The sequence below is a fragment of the Aulostomus chinensis genome, chromosome 1 (genome assembly GCF_037954235.1).
Source record: "Aulostomus chinensis isolate RoL2024-O1b breed Wild chromosome 1, RoL_Achi_v1.0, whole genome shotgun sequence".
Classification (NCBI taxonomy): Eukaryota; Metazoa; Chordata; class Actinopteri; order Syngnathiformes; family Aulostomidae; genus Aulostomus; species Aulostomus chinensis.
This window is the reverse complement of record NC_141320.1, coordinates 51,412,001-51,424,526: the sequence shown is the minus strand read 5'-3', so window position 1 is coordinate 51,424,526 and position 12,526 is coordinate 51,412,001. Positions and strand designations below refer to the sequence as shown.

Here is a 12,526-nt window from a genome sequence, read left to right as displayed (position 1 = left end):
ACAAGAGAAGATCATTGCATATCAGCTGGTAGAGAACATGTCTGCCATGGTGGGCAACCTTGAATCTGTGAGGGAGGAGAATCAGACTCAGATCAGAGACCTGAACACACAAGTCCACAATCTTCAGCTTGAGGTGAAGATGGTTTACAAGGAGAAGTGTGACCTCAAGTGTGAGCTCAACTCCATCCAGGCAGAGATTAACAATACGAGAGAAGAACTCACTGAGAAGAAGACGACTCTTGAACAGCTGAGGTCCCAGAGTGAGGAGAGAGAGGCAGAAAATGGATGTTTGAGGAGACGAGTTTCTACTGCATCTCAGGAGACAGAGACCTTCACTGCAGAGTTGGCCCACCTCGAATCAAGGAAGGACCAGGACCCCACAAAGTGTGACAGTCTGAATGGTGAAGTTCAGAGTCTTCTATGTGCAGTGAGAACACAAAAGAAGAAAAGGAGCAGTGCTCAGAGGGAAATCCTGGGGAATCTTCATGATTTAAAAAGCTGTTTGAAAGAGGAAAATCATGACCTTCAAGTGAAGGTCCAGCAAACTTCTGAAGAGCAAACAGACTCTCCCCTACGTCCAGCCAGAGAAGAGCAAACAGACTCTCCCCTACGTCCAGCCAGAGAAGCGCAAGCAGACTCTCCCCTACGTCCAGCCAGAGAAGAGCAAACAGACTCTCCCCTGCGTCCAGCCAGAGAAGAGCAAGCAGACTCTCCCCTACGTCCAGCCAGAGAAGAGCAAACAGACTCTCCCCTACGTCCAGCCAGAGAAGAGCAAGCAGACTCTCCCCTACGTCCAGCCAGAGAAGAGCAAACAGACACTCCCCTACGTCCAGCCAGAGAAGAGCAAGCAGACTCTCCCCTACGTCCAGCCAGAGAAGAGCAAGCAGACTCTCCCCTACGTCCAGCCAGAGAAGAGCAAACAGACTCTCCCCTGCGTCCAGCCAGAGAAGAGCAAGCAGACTCTCCCCTACGTCCAGCCAGAGAAGAGCAAACAGACTCTCCCCTACGTCCAGCCAGAGAAGAGCAAGCAGACTCTCCCCTACGTCCAGCCAGAGAAGAGCAAGCAGACTCTCCCCTACGTCCAGCCAGAGAAGAGCAAACAGACTCTCCCCTACGTCCAGCCAGAGAAGAGCAAGCAGACTCTCCCCTACGTCCAGCCAGAGAAGAGCAAGCAGACGCTCTCATAAGTTCTTCTGCAGAGGAGCGATGGGATTCTACTGCATGTCCTGCAACTGAAAAGCAGAATGATGGGGGCACCCTGGAGACTGGACCTGCTAGGGGTCAAACCAGAGGTCTACTGAGCCGTGTGACATCTGGTGTAGAAGATGCTCTGTTCATGTTCATAATTTCTTCTTTGTGTGCTTTTCCTCAACTTTGTTTTCTTTGTTTGTTATATATGTTGATACCTTGATCACCACAGCAGTTGATCCCAGCTTGATTAGCTGAGTGCTTTGCAGTCTAAAGCACTTTAGTGACACCTGTGGGGTCCCTTATCCTCCCTGACCACAGGGATTCAGCCTCACTGAAGGAGAGGGAACCTTCCAGGTTGCAGCTCCTAGACTCTGGAACGCTCTCCCACTGGACATGAGGACGCTGTGGACGCCTTTAGAAAGAAGCTAAAGACCCATTTGTTTAGTAATATTATTGTTCATGATGGAATCGTCCCTCTGTACCTGCCCACACAGGTCAAGAGGTCAAATGATTCCCTGTTTAAAACAGCTCTTCATCACATGGATGTGCATCCCAACAGTCAGAGCTCACAGATGCTCCTATTCCCTCCAGTGTGAGGCACTACGAGTGACTGATGAGGGTCAGGGGGGTCAGGCTAGTCCAGATAGTGGGTCTGTATGAGGTTGTTAGGGAGTGATAAGGTAGTGGCAGAGTTCAGGCTGTAGTTGTGCTCCAACAGTTGAGACAGGGCAGGACAAAAAATGACATCCTGATGGCGTTAGGAGTGATTCTTACAAGAACCAATCAATAAAAGTGGAAAATAAAATAAAACACCAATTCAATCCAGGACCTTGGATCCTAAACTGAAACTCCATCACACCGTGGCTCTGCTGGGGCCTCCACAGGTGAGTGAGGCTGAGCTCCAGTCTGCTCTGAGGAGGCAGCAGACATCTGCACCACTCAGAGGTTTGGTTGGTGTCTTTGACAAAATCCCAACAAACTAAAATCCTGTTGAATCAGGAAGTTCTAGTTGAACTCTCATCCACGTCACATGACCAAGAAAACCTCCTCTTTCATTCAGACCAGAACAGACAAACATAGAAACATTTGAGCACCTGATCCTCCAATCACATGTTCTAGTTTGTTAGCATGTTCTATGAATCAGTTTGGTTCATCTCTGGATGGTAGAGGAGGGGGGTCTGTTTCTGATGAAGCCTGTTTGGTCTGGGGGGGTTAAGATGGTGGGGGCTGTTTCAGCTCCAGAGCTGAAGTCTTCGGTGCTCATTTTCAAATTAGTGTTGATGAAGGACAGCAGTGAGAGGGGAGGCTGGTTCTTTGTTAGGTTCCAGTCTCAGTGACACACTGCAGTCTTCATGAGTGGAGGAAGTGTTGGTCCTCCATGTTCTACAGCATGAAGTCATCAGAGGGAGAGGCGTTTGCTGCTCACAAGCTCTTCATCAGACTGAGGAAGAAAAGAACAGTGCCATCTTGGAACAAGAGATCATTCTAGTCAGACACGTTCACTATGAGGAGTGAATGAGAGAACAGAGAGAAACCCTATGAGAGAACAGGGAGGCAGTAGGGGACACAGGAGTGGATCAGGAGTTTAATGATAGACGTGATGGTGGAATATTGGAGATCTGGTTAGGATAGGAAGACTGGGAGTTACCGTGTGGTCCACACTCCGGAACAGAAGGTGGCGGTAATGAGCCAATAAGCTGGAGGCCAACCGAAGAAGAAGAATAGGGAGGAGAAGAAGAAGAAAAAGAAGAAGCGGGAGGTTTTCAAACAACAAGGAAAGAAGGAGAAGTCCGTGAAGCCCCGGCCTCGGTCTTTTTTCTCCTGAAGGCTGAGTGGCGCCAGTAGAACCTCAACATGTGCGCCGCGCAGCTGCTGCGGGTGTCGGTCCAGGAGCGGATCCTCGCCGCCGCTGAAGACTTCCTGCTGCAGCTGGGAGAAGGAGACTCAGCGGCTGGAGTCCCGGTGCTGAGAGCGCTGCTCACCGAGCGGCTGGCGGCGGCCGCGGAGCAGATCGTGGCTCTGCTGGAGGAAACCGTGGCGGAGTACGAGCGGGAGAACCGCCGGCAGAGGTTGCTGCTCGATGCCGTGCTGAAGCCCCGAGTCAGGCTGGACAGAGCAGGTGAGTCCCGCAGGGACCTGCTGGGCCCCTCATTCAGCCAGGAAGTGGAGCTGCAGAGGTCCTCAGATAGCATTTTAGGGGATTTTAGGTGTAAAAAAGCCATTTCCGGGTTGTGTGTGAACGTCTGAAAGGTAAAATGTAAAAATTCAAAGGTCAAAATCAAAGGGTAAACTAGTTTTTCTGTGGATTGTTGTCCAGCCTTCTTTTGTAGTTTTTACCCTGTCCTGTTCAGCAGCAGCATCCATGTTCCTGGTGCTTTGTTGGACTGAAGCAGTTCTACTCTGCTAAGGAGGAACCTGATAAACTCCTCCTATCACCTTCTGTGTTGAACTTTATTAGGAATGGTGTTGGTTCATTGATGAAGCTACCGGACTGAGGCTCAGGAGAGGACAGGAAGAGAGAGCAGGGACAGGACAGGGAGGACAAGGGGGGGGGGACAACAATAGGAGAAAAACAAACAAACAAAAACAGTAACAACAATAACAACAGAGATTTATCGAGGATTCGATTGGAAATTCTCCTGGTCACCAAGTGACGAAATATAATTAAAGCTGCAAGCAGCGTTGTTTGGGCCTGAGCCCGTGGCACCCGCAGCCGGGTGCCAAATGCCGGCCCAAATCCAACGGTGTGAGAACCCAATCGGTGCGACTTGTAGTTGAGGAGATAGAAGCCTCAGTGCGATGCTTGGTCTGAGTGCTGAGCTGAGAGCTGGCCTTCAAATAAACCCTCCCCCCCCTGCTCTCTACCAGCTGTGTCACAGTGGAGAGCAGAGGAGGACTGAGACACTTTTACTGTTTCAAAGCCTAATATCTCCTCAGATCCTGGCCCAAAGTGTCATCAAATAGCATAGTCTTGTAGGGATTTTTGTCAGGAATCCAACGGTGTGTTTCTCTAAGCTATGGGAGTTGTAATTTAGATGTGATCAGTGATTGTTTGAGACGATGTACCTGAGAGGAGATCTGCTCCCTATTGTGATTTTTCGGTCTCGACGAGACGAATCCAACGGTGTCGGTCCCGTGTCTCTAGGACATTCGTACGGTGTGTTATGGTGTTTTTTGTGTCTCTAGGTGGTGCTATTGAGTTTTTCCAGATTTTTTTCAGAATATCAAATTTTTCGCCATCACTGACGTGTGTGCCAAAATTCGGAGCTGTTTAGGGGTCAAATTAAGGATCGAAGTGACGTTATAAGAAAGAATAATAAAGAAAGAAACAATTCCTTGCGAAACAGATATTCTCTTGGCCCCCCATTGAAACCAATGTTAAACCTCACCCCCTCTCCCGTCCCCTGACCTGCCTGTGAAATTTGGTGAGATTTGGAGCTAGTTTAGTGGGATTTTTTTAGAGTTTTTAGTATTTGAGTGTGCTTAGAAACACCATAGGGTCTTCGCCTGAAGTACCTTCTGGCTCAGGCCCTAAAAATAGACCAAAGAGAGAGAGAGAGTCCACCACCCAACAGCAAGACCTGCGACCAACCCCAGCCCAACCACCATACTGGGAGGAAGAGCACCCATCCCAAGAACACCTGTCAGGCCCCCAGGCCCGCGCTGGTGCAGTTAACAAAAGGGGCAGCAATGGACCCACTCCCCGCCCCAGCTGCCCCCCCATCCCAACATGGGTGCAGGGTTTGTGTTGTGCGTGGGAGTGTAGATGTGATGGTGTGGATGACTAGAATGTAGTTAAAATTCAGGGAGGCACCCAGGGCGTGGGAGCGCCGCCGGTTGCTTGTTTGTGTGCCATTTATTCTTTTTTATATATAAATATTAATATTAATATTGGTCCAGACGTTATGTGTGCCAGAGAGCTAAGTATTTCCTGTGTAGGTGTTTTTGTGTTGTTATTTTTTGATGGCGCCATGAGGATCATGAAGTGAAAGAAACAAAGACCTGACGCATCAGTGGATCTCAGGAATCGTCATTCCAGGGCTGGAACCTGAGGTGTGAGTCACTGTCAATGGTCAATGTTAAGAACACTCCCATTGACAGGCATCAGAAGCATGTTACCATTGGACTGAACCAAGACAAGACCAAGCTGAGGGGACATTCACACTGTGTTGCTAACTCCTGCTAACTGAGTCGTGTGTGACAGGCTGGCCCAGCATGCTGTGCATGTTGGTGTCCTTGTGTCGTTCTTCTGGAGGCTGCTACAGTGCTACCTTGTTAAAAGATGACCCTTTACACTGGAAATTATATCAGCCCATTAAAAACAACCTTTTTTTCTCCACTGATCATCATCATTCCACTTCTCCCAGTGGCCAGCACCTCCCTGGCTGTGAGTGTAGGTGGGCTGACATGTTTAGCATCGGTACAGGTTCCCTCTGGTTCTAGGGACTGAACTCTCATTCTCCTACAGGGTCTCATTCTAGAAATGAACATTCTGACTAGCAGATGTGATCATGAATGGACAAAACCATTCAGCAGAGGGGACCTATGACCTTTGACCTGGGTGACACAACATTGATCCAAGCATCTGAAGCCAGCGTTTCTGTTCCCAGTTTGCTGACTGGTCCTCAGTAGCAGGACGTCTCTGTTCATTGAGTTGATTTCTGTTTCTGTCTGTTGCTCCGCTGTTTCAGAGTCAAATGAAGAGATTTCTGATGTTGCTTTTTGTGTCCTGCAGATGTGGAGCAGCTGCTGGTGATTAAAGAAGAGGTTCCCCCGGAGCTGCAAGACCCAGAGCCCCCCCACATTAAAGAGGAGTGGGAGGAGCTCTGGACCAGTGAGGAGGGAGGGCAGCTTCAAGGGCAGCAGGAGGCTGATATCACCACATTCCCCTTCACTCTGGTCCCTGTGAAGAGTGAAGGGGACGAAGAGAAACCTCAGTTCCCACAGCTTCACCAGAGTCTAACTGAGGAGAACTTGAAAGAAGAGTCTCTGAGCAGCAGCCCAGTTCATCCACTGAAAACAGAAGCTGATGAAGAAGAGAGTGGAGGACCAGAACCAGAACCAGCCAGCAAGGTAGATCCAGATCCACTTGTACAACCCCAGACTGAAGACCAGATGTCAGACTCTTCTGAAGCTGAGACTGAAGTCAGTGAGGATGAGCGTCCCTTTAGGTGCTCAACATGCAGTGAAGGTTTCAGTGACAGAAGGAGTTTGGATGTACACATGAGAACACACACTGGGGAGAAACCATTTCCCTGCTCAGTTTGTGACAAAAGCTTCTCAGAAAACACACGTCTGATAAGACACATGAGAACTCACACTGGGGAGAAACCATTCCTCTGCTCAGTTTGTGGCAAAAGATTTTCCTCTATGGGATCCCTGAAAACACACATAAGAACACATACTGGGGAGAAACCATTCCCCTGCTCAGTTTGTGGCAAAAGATTCTCAGAAAAGGGAACTCTGAAAAGACACATGAGAACGCACACTGGGGAGAAACCATTTCCCTGCTCAGTTTGTGGGAAAAGATTCTCACGACAGGCATCTCTGAAAAGACACTTGAGAACGCACACTGGGGTCGAACCTCTTGTCTTGACAGCTCTGAAGCAGACAAGAGTGGGAGATGTAGGTTGAAGGCCAAATAATGACTTTATTTAAACCAATGATACATCAAAGATGAACTCAGTGAGCGATGTCATTGTCAGTGAAGTCTATGGTTGTGGTTGTGTGTGAGTGTAAGGTAAGTGCAAGGAAGAGATGATGGATGAGGAGGAAGAGAGGGAACTAGACAACACGTCCACCACCATGTTGTCGTCCCCTTCACATAGGAAATATCCAAGCAGGATGACTGCAGGAACAGAGACCACCTTACTGGTCTCTGGTTGGGACACTGCAACGAATGAAGGAAGGTGAGTGGATTATGGTCAGTGTAGACAACGTGTCTACATGGAGAACAATGATGAGAACACACAGCTGAGAGACATCAGTCTTGCTGAGTTAGTTAACAAAGCTCCTCAGATCAAGAAAAGATGAGATGACGCAACAGAGAAACTTCCTTTGTCCAAACAGGATGAAGCTGAAATCATGGAGCCACCATTGGACAGGAGGGTGTGAGGGCTGATCTGATTTCTCTGAGGTCACCATCAAAGATCCACTTGGCACCAAGTACTGATCTTTATAATGAAGTATTGATCCTGATCAAACACTGAATAAGTGAACATAATTGAGTGGGTGGAGTCTCTGATGTCAGTGATGTCATCCAGCTGATGGAGAAATATGGGACATCAGCTGGAGCCTCTGGTGAAGTACTTTTAGTAGTAGTACACATGCAGTATACGCTCAGTACCGGCTCGTACACAGTCACAGTGGTCCGGCTCAGGCAGGGTGCTGTGCTGCTGGGCACCACTCAAACAAATACATGGTTCCTATGGGAGGAATTGGTTGGATTTCTGGTGGATCAGGACCAGGACTGAAGTTGGTCCCTGACCGTCCTGGAGGGGCGGCTGTAACACAGGATGAGTTTTCACAGTGAAGGTCTTCTTCTTCTTCTACAGCTGAATTAAAGTGTAAACAGCCTGTTTAGAATTCTTCACAATAAACAATTCAGTTGATGAAGCTTTATATTGAAAGTATTTTATTTTGTAAGGGCTTCAGGTAGTCTGCACTTCCTGCCTCTTGTTATCCTTTTGTCCTTCAGTCAGCAGCAGTGCAGGAGTCACTGAAGATGTAAGTTGCTTTTATAATGTTGCAAACTGACGATGTGAGACTGAGAACCTTTTACTTTGTGTTCAGCAGTGTTAGAACTGTGTTTGCACTCTGAAAATGATTGCTTTAGTTCCTGTTTATTTCAGAAATTAGCATTAAAAGGAGCTAATTGTTAGCTTGTGCTCGGTGGATGTTGGGTTCATATTCAGCTAACTTGGTAAGTGTTGTGAGGAGATGTGTTCATACTGTTCATTCTCAGTGCTTCTCTTGTGTTTACATGGAGAGCCTCTACTTGTATCACCATGTGGTGTTTTACTATTTTGAGTGTGTTATTTTATTATTTTTCTGTTCATCTGATGCCCCACTGGGCATTGGGAGCTAATTAGCAGTATGCAGTGAAACTGGGTTACATTTGGATGCTGTAAAACCAAATCCCTGCAATTTTTTGAAATAATAATAATAATAATAAAACAAGAACAGACCTTAGGTTTGTTTTTGTACCTAAATTTTCCTTTTAGACCTTTAAAGTGAGGAGAAGGATTTAAACTCTATTCTGCATCTCACTGGAAGCCGGTGCAATGAAGCTAACACAGGGTGATGTGGTCTCTCTTCTTAGTTCCTGTCATTACGCAAGCAGCTGCATTCTGGAGCAGCTGCAGGGTCTTTAACCACTTGTTAGTGCAGCCTGATTATAAAGAACTACAATAGTCCAGCCTAGAAGGAACAAATGCATGGAGTTGTAGACAACTGCTGGCCTTCATCCAGCTTTATTGATAAATATAACTGAGTATCATCTGTGTAACAATGGAAATTTATGGACTGTTTTCCAGTAATATGACCTAAAGGAAGCATACATAAAGTGAAGAGTATCGGCCCCAGCACTGAACCTTGAGGAACACCGTGTTTAACTTTGGTTTGTATAGAGGATTTATCATTAACGTCTACAAACTGAAATCAACCTGATGAATACGATTGAAACCACTTTAATGTTCCCTGAATGCCAACTTAGAGTTCAGGTCTGTGTTGCAGGATTTGATGGTCAGCTGTGTCACAGGCAGCACTGAGGTCTAACAGGACCAGGACAGACTCAAAGCCATCATCTGATGAATTAAAGGTGTTAGTCATTTCTACAGTGCTGTCTCTGTGCTGGGCTGGGCTCTAAAACCAGACTGAAACCCTCAAATCAACTCTTGTTATGGAGGAAGTCACTCAGCTAATTAGCAGCTGCTTTCTCCAGGATTTTAGAGAGGAGGGGAGGTTAGCTATCAGTCCATAGTTGGCTAGAACCTCAGGGTCTAGAGGAGGCTTCTGAAGCAGTGGTTTAATGACAGCTCCCTTCAAGGACTGTGGTTCATGTCCTGTTACTACAGACAGAGGAATCAGATTGAATAAAGAGGTGCTCACTGAGGGAAGACTTCCTGAAGCAGCCAAGTAGGAATTTATCTAAGAGACAGGACGAAGGTTCTGATGAGGTCATTGGAAGGTAAAGAGGCACTTCTAAAAGTCTGGCTGTTGAGAAGAGCTGTGTTCAAATGAAAGCAGGAGGTTTGAAATGAATATTTTAATAAAACAGAACAGGAGACTGAAGAGTGATCACTCAAACCCACAGGCTGAATGGGACATCTCTTAAAAATATTGAGCCACTGAGTAAAACCATAGAAGCGCTCCTGTCTAGTCGGTGCTAACAAGTTAGCTGTTGCGTGAGTCCAGCTGTGCTGTCTAGGAATCCTGGTCAAAAGCCTCCACTCATCAAACAGCTGGTGTGTTGGTGGATCTGTGGATCCTGCTGGAAGAAGCAGGGTGGAGCTCTGAATGGTTCCTGTCTCAAAGAGCTTCTCTGTGCAGCTCCCATCAGCTCCTAAAAACAGGAAACCAGCAGATTCACTGTTGAACGGTGGCATTAAAATGTCTCAAAAGCTGTCCTGTCCACCATTTGTTGGTGCAAAGACATTTAAAAACACCAGTTGAACATTTTCCAAAGTTGCTCTCACTTTCTTTCAAACACCTGGAATGATTTCCTCCAAATCAAAAGAAACTGGTGAAAAAAAAAAAACAACAAAAACTCCTGGAGAATCAAACTCCAGCCTCTGCTCCAACTGGACTTGGGACTTCAAATGACCCCCATTAAAAGCCTGCCTGCATCCCCATTCACTGACTGTTGTGCTGTGGGTCTCCTGGACAAACATGGCAGGATCCTCTTGATCTCCAGGAGTTTAAGAGGAGCAGCTCTTTTAAAATGGGTTCTGGCTCCATTCAGGTTTAGAGAGCTGAGACTAAAATCACACATGAATGAAAGAGGGAACCCAAGAGAACAAGTCAGCGTGAAAGAGGAGCAGATTTTAAAACTCCTCATCATTTCCACCTCCAGGAGTGAAGCCTCCCAGGACCCAAGAGGCTCCAGCTGGCAGAGCTCTCACTGGTTTCTCCACCACCTCGCTAACCTGAGCTGGAGCATCTGAGAACCAAACAGTGACCCCCTTCACTCCAGAGCCGACTCCACAAACTCTGAGCCCCCACTTTACCCACAGCCAGCAGGCCTCCTCAACACTGCATGACACACATCGACTAAATTGAACACTGACGTGCCTCATCCAGAGATCTGTCACAGGCGTCTGCTGTGGAGGGTCAATCTGTCCGTCCACATTCAGATCATTAACACAGCGACTCCTAAGCACCAGCAGAGCCTGTTCATCGTCCCTGGGTGGGCTCGAACCACCAGCCTCTCGGTTAACAGCCGAGCGCGCTGACCGATTGCGCCACAGAGACTCTGAGTCCCCTGCTTTTCATGAAGAGTTTTCAGGCTAAATTCAGTTTGTGAGGTCCACACTGCACATTTGAGGGACCATGAAGGACAGAGGAGAGTCTGGCTGTCATGGTGAAAGCCTTCAGCACTAGAACTGAAACAGCCCCACCATCTTAACCCCCCCCCCCCAGACCAAACAGGCTTCATCAGAAACAGACCCCCCTCCTAGAACATCCAGAGATCATCAGTCTGATTAATAGAACATGGCAAACAATCAAGAACTTGTTATTGTTTGATCAGAAGCTGAAACAATGTTTCTATGTTTGTCTGTTCTGGTCTGAATGAAAGAGGAGGTTTTCTTGGTCATGTGACGTGGATGAGAGTTCAAATAGAACTTCCTGATTCAACAGGATTTTAGTTTGTTGGGATTTTGTCAAAGACACCAACCAAACCTCTGAGTGGTGCAGATGTCTGCTGCCTCCTCAGAGCAGACTGGAGCTCAGCCTCACTCACCTGTGGGGGCCCCAGCAGAGCCACCGTGTGATGGAGTTTCAGTTTAGGCTCCAAGGTCCTGGATTGAATTGGTGTTTGTGTGTTTTTAGGCCTCCTGGCACCGATGAATGAATGAACCATTGTTCCAGAGGGAGCTGGTGTCAGGTCAGTCCCTGTTTCTACAAGACCTCCTGCTGCAGAGCCACATTGGGAAACATCCATCCATCCATTTTCGTCCACTTATCCATCCATCCATTTTTGGGTTTTGTGTGTGTGTGTGTGGGGGGGGGGGGGGGGCTGGAGCCTGTCATTGTGAAACGTTTGAAATTCAGCTTCCTGTTCTTGTCACAATCCTGCTCTCCTAAAACAAGGACTGTTCAGTCAATGGTAGAGCAGAGAGGAGCAGAGGAAGCGTGCTGGGACCAGACCCCAGAGGTCGATGGATCGAAACCATCCTCTGCTAGAAAAATAAAAATAAAATGAACCTGCATCTTTAGAAATGTGTGTCTGTTAAAAAGAGGTTCATGAGGATTTTGTCTTCCTCCAGAATCACCAACCATTGTGAGAGTGAACAACAGTCTACTTTCTGACTGAAGCAAAAGTAGACTTCAAAAGGTTCTTCTGATTCAACATAGCAGCTAAATTTCCATTTCTCCACTGATTATTTGTTCAGGTTCATGGGGGGTGGAGCCTATCACAGCTGACATTGGTCGAGGGGCGTGGTTCACCCTGGACAGGTCACCAGTCCATCACAGGACCAACACATAGAGACAGACAACCATTCACACTCACAGTCACACCTACAGTCAATTTAGAGTATCAATCAGCCTCGTCCTCTCTTGATGTCTTTGGACTGTGGGAGGAAGCTGGAGTACCAGAGAGAACCCACACAGGAACAGGAGAACATGGAGACTCACACAGAATGATCCTGTGCTGGAGCCGAGGCTGGAACCCCGGAACCTTCTTGCTGTGAGGAGACAGTGCTGACCACTGCACCACCGTGCTGGATTTTCTGTAACATCAAGTACATCTGAACTGGCACTTGACAGTGACAGCAGGAGAACAAAAATCCCAGTGTGTCATCAACATTTCCTGTCAAATCAATGTTAGAAGCTGTTGAATTTCTGGATCAGAACAAGGAGGAAGGAGCCCCAATGAAAGAGTGATGGTTCTTGATTCTGATTTTGTTCTTCACTCCTACACCAGAGAGTGAAAGTGTGGGCTGGCTGGGAGCAACTGCCTGTTTCAGAGTGGGAGGAGCCTCAGGACTTTCCAGTGAGAGCTGCAAACTTCCACCAGCGCCCAGTGCCAGCAGGTCTTCATGATGGAGCTGAGAAGAACACAACAACACCAGAGCACTGGAGAGGAGCACAACACTTCTTTGCTTCCTGGCCA

General features: G+C 47.5%; 1 non-coding gene across 1 annotated transcript; it reads right to left on the bottom strand.

The window, feature by feature from the left end:
- Nucleotides 1–10,588: 10,588 nt before the first annotated feature.
- trnan-guu (transfer RNA asparagine (anticodon GUU)) lies at nucleotides 10,589–10,662 on the bottom strand. Its single transcript has one exon. It is a non-coding gene; the product is annotated as a tRNA-Asn (tRNA).
- Between the last annotated feature and the right edge of the window lie 1,864 nt (nucleotides 10,663–12,526).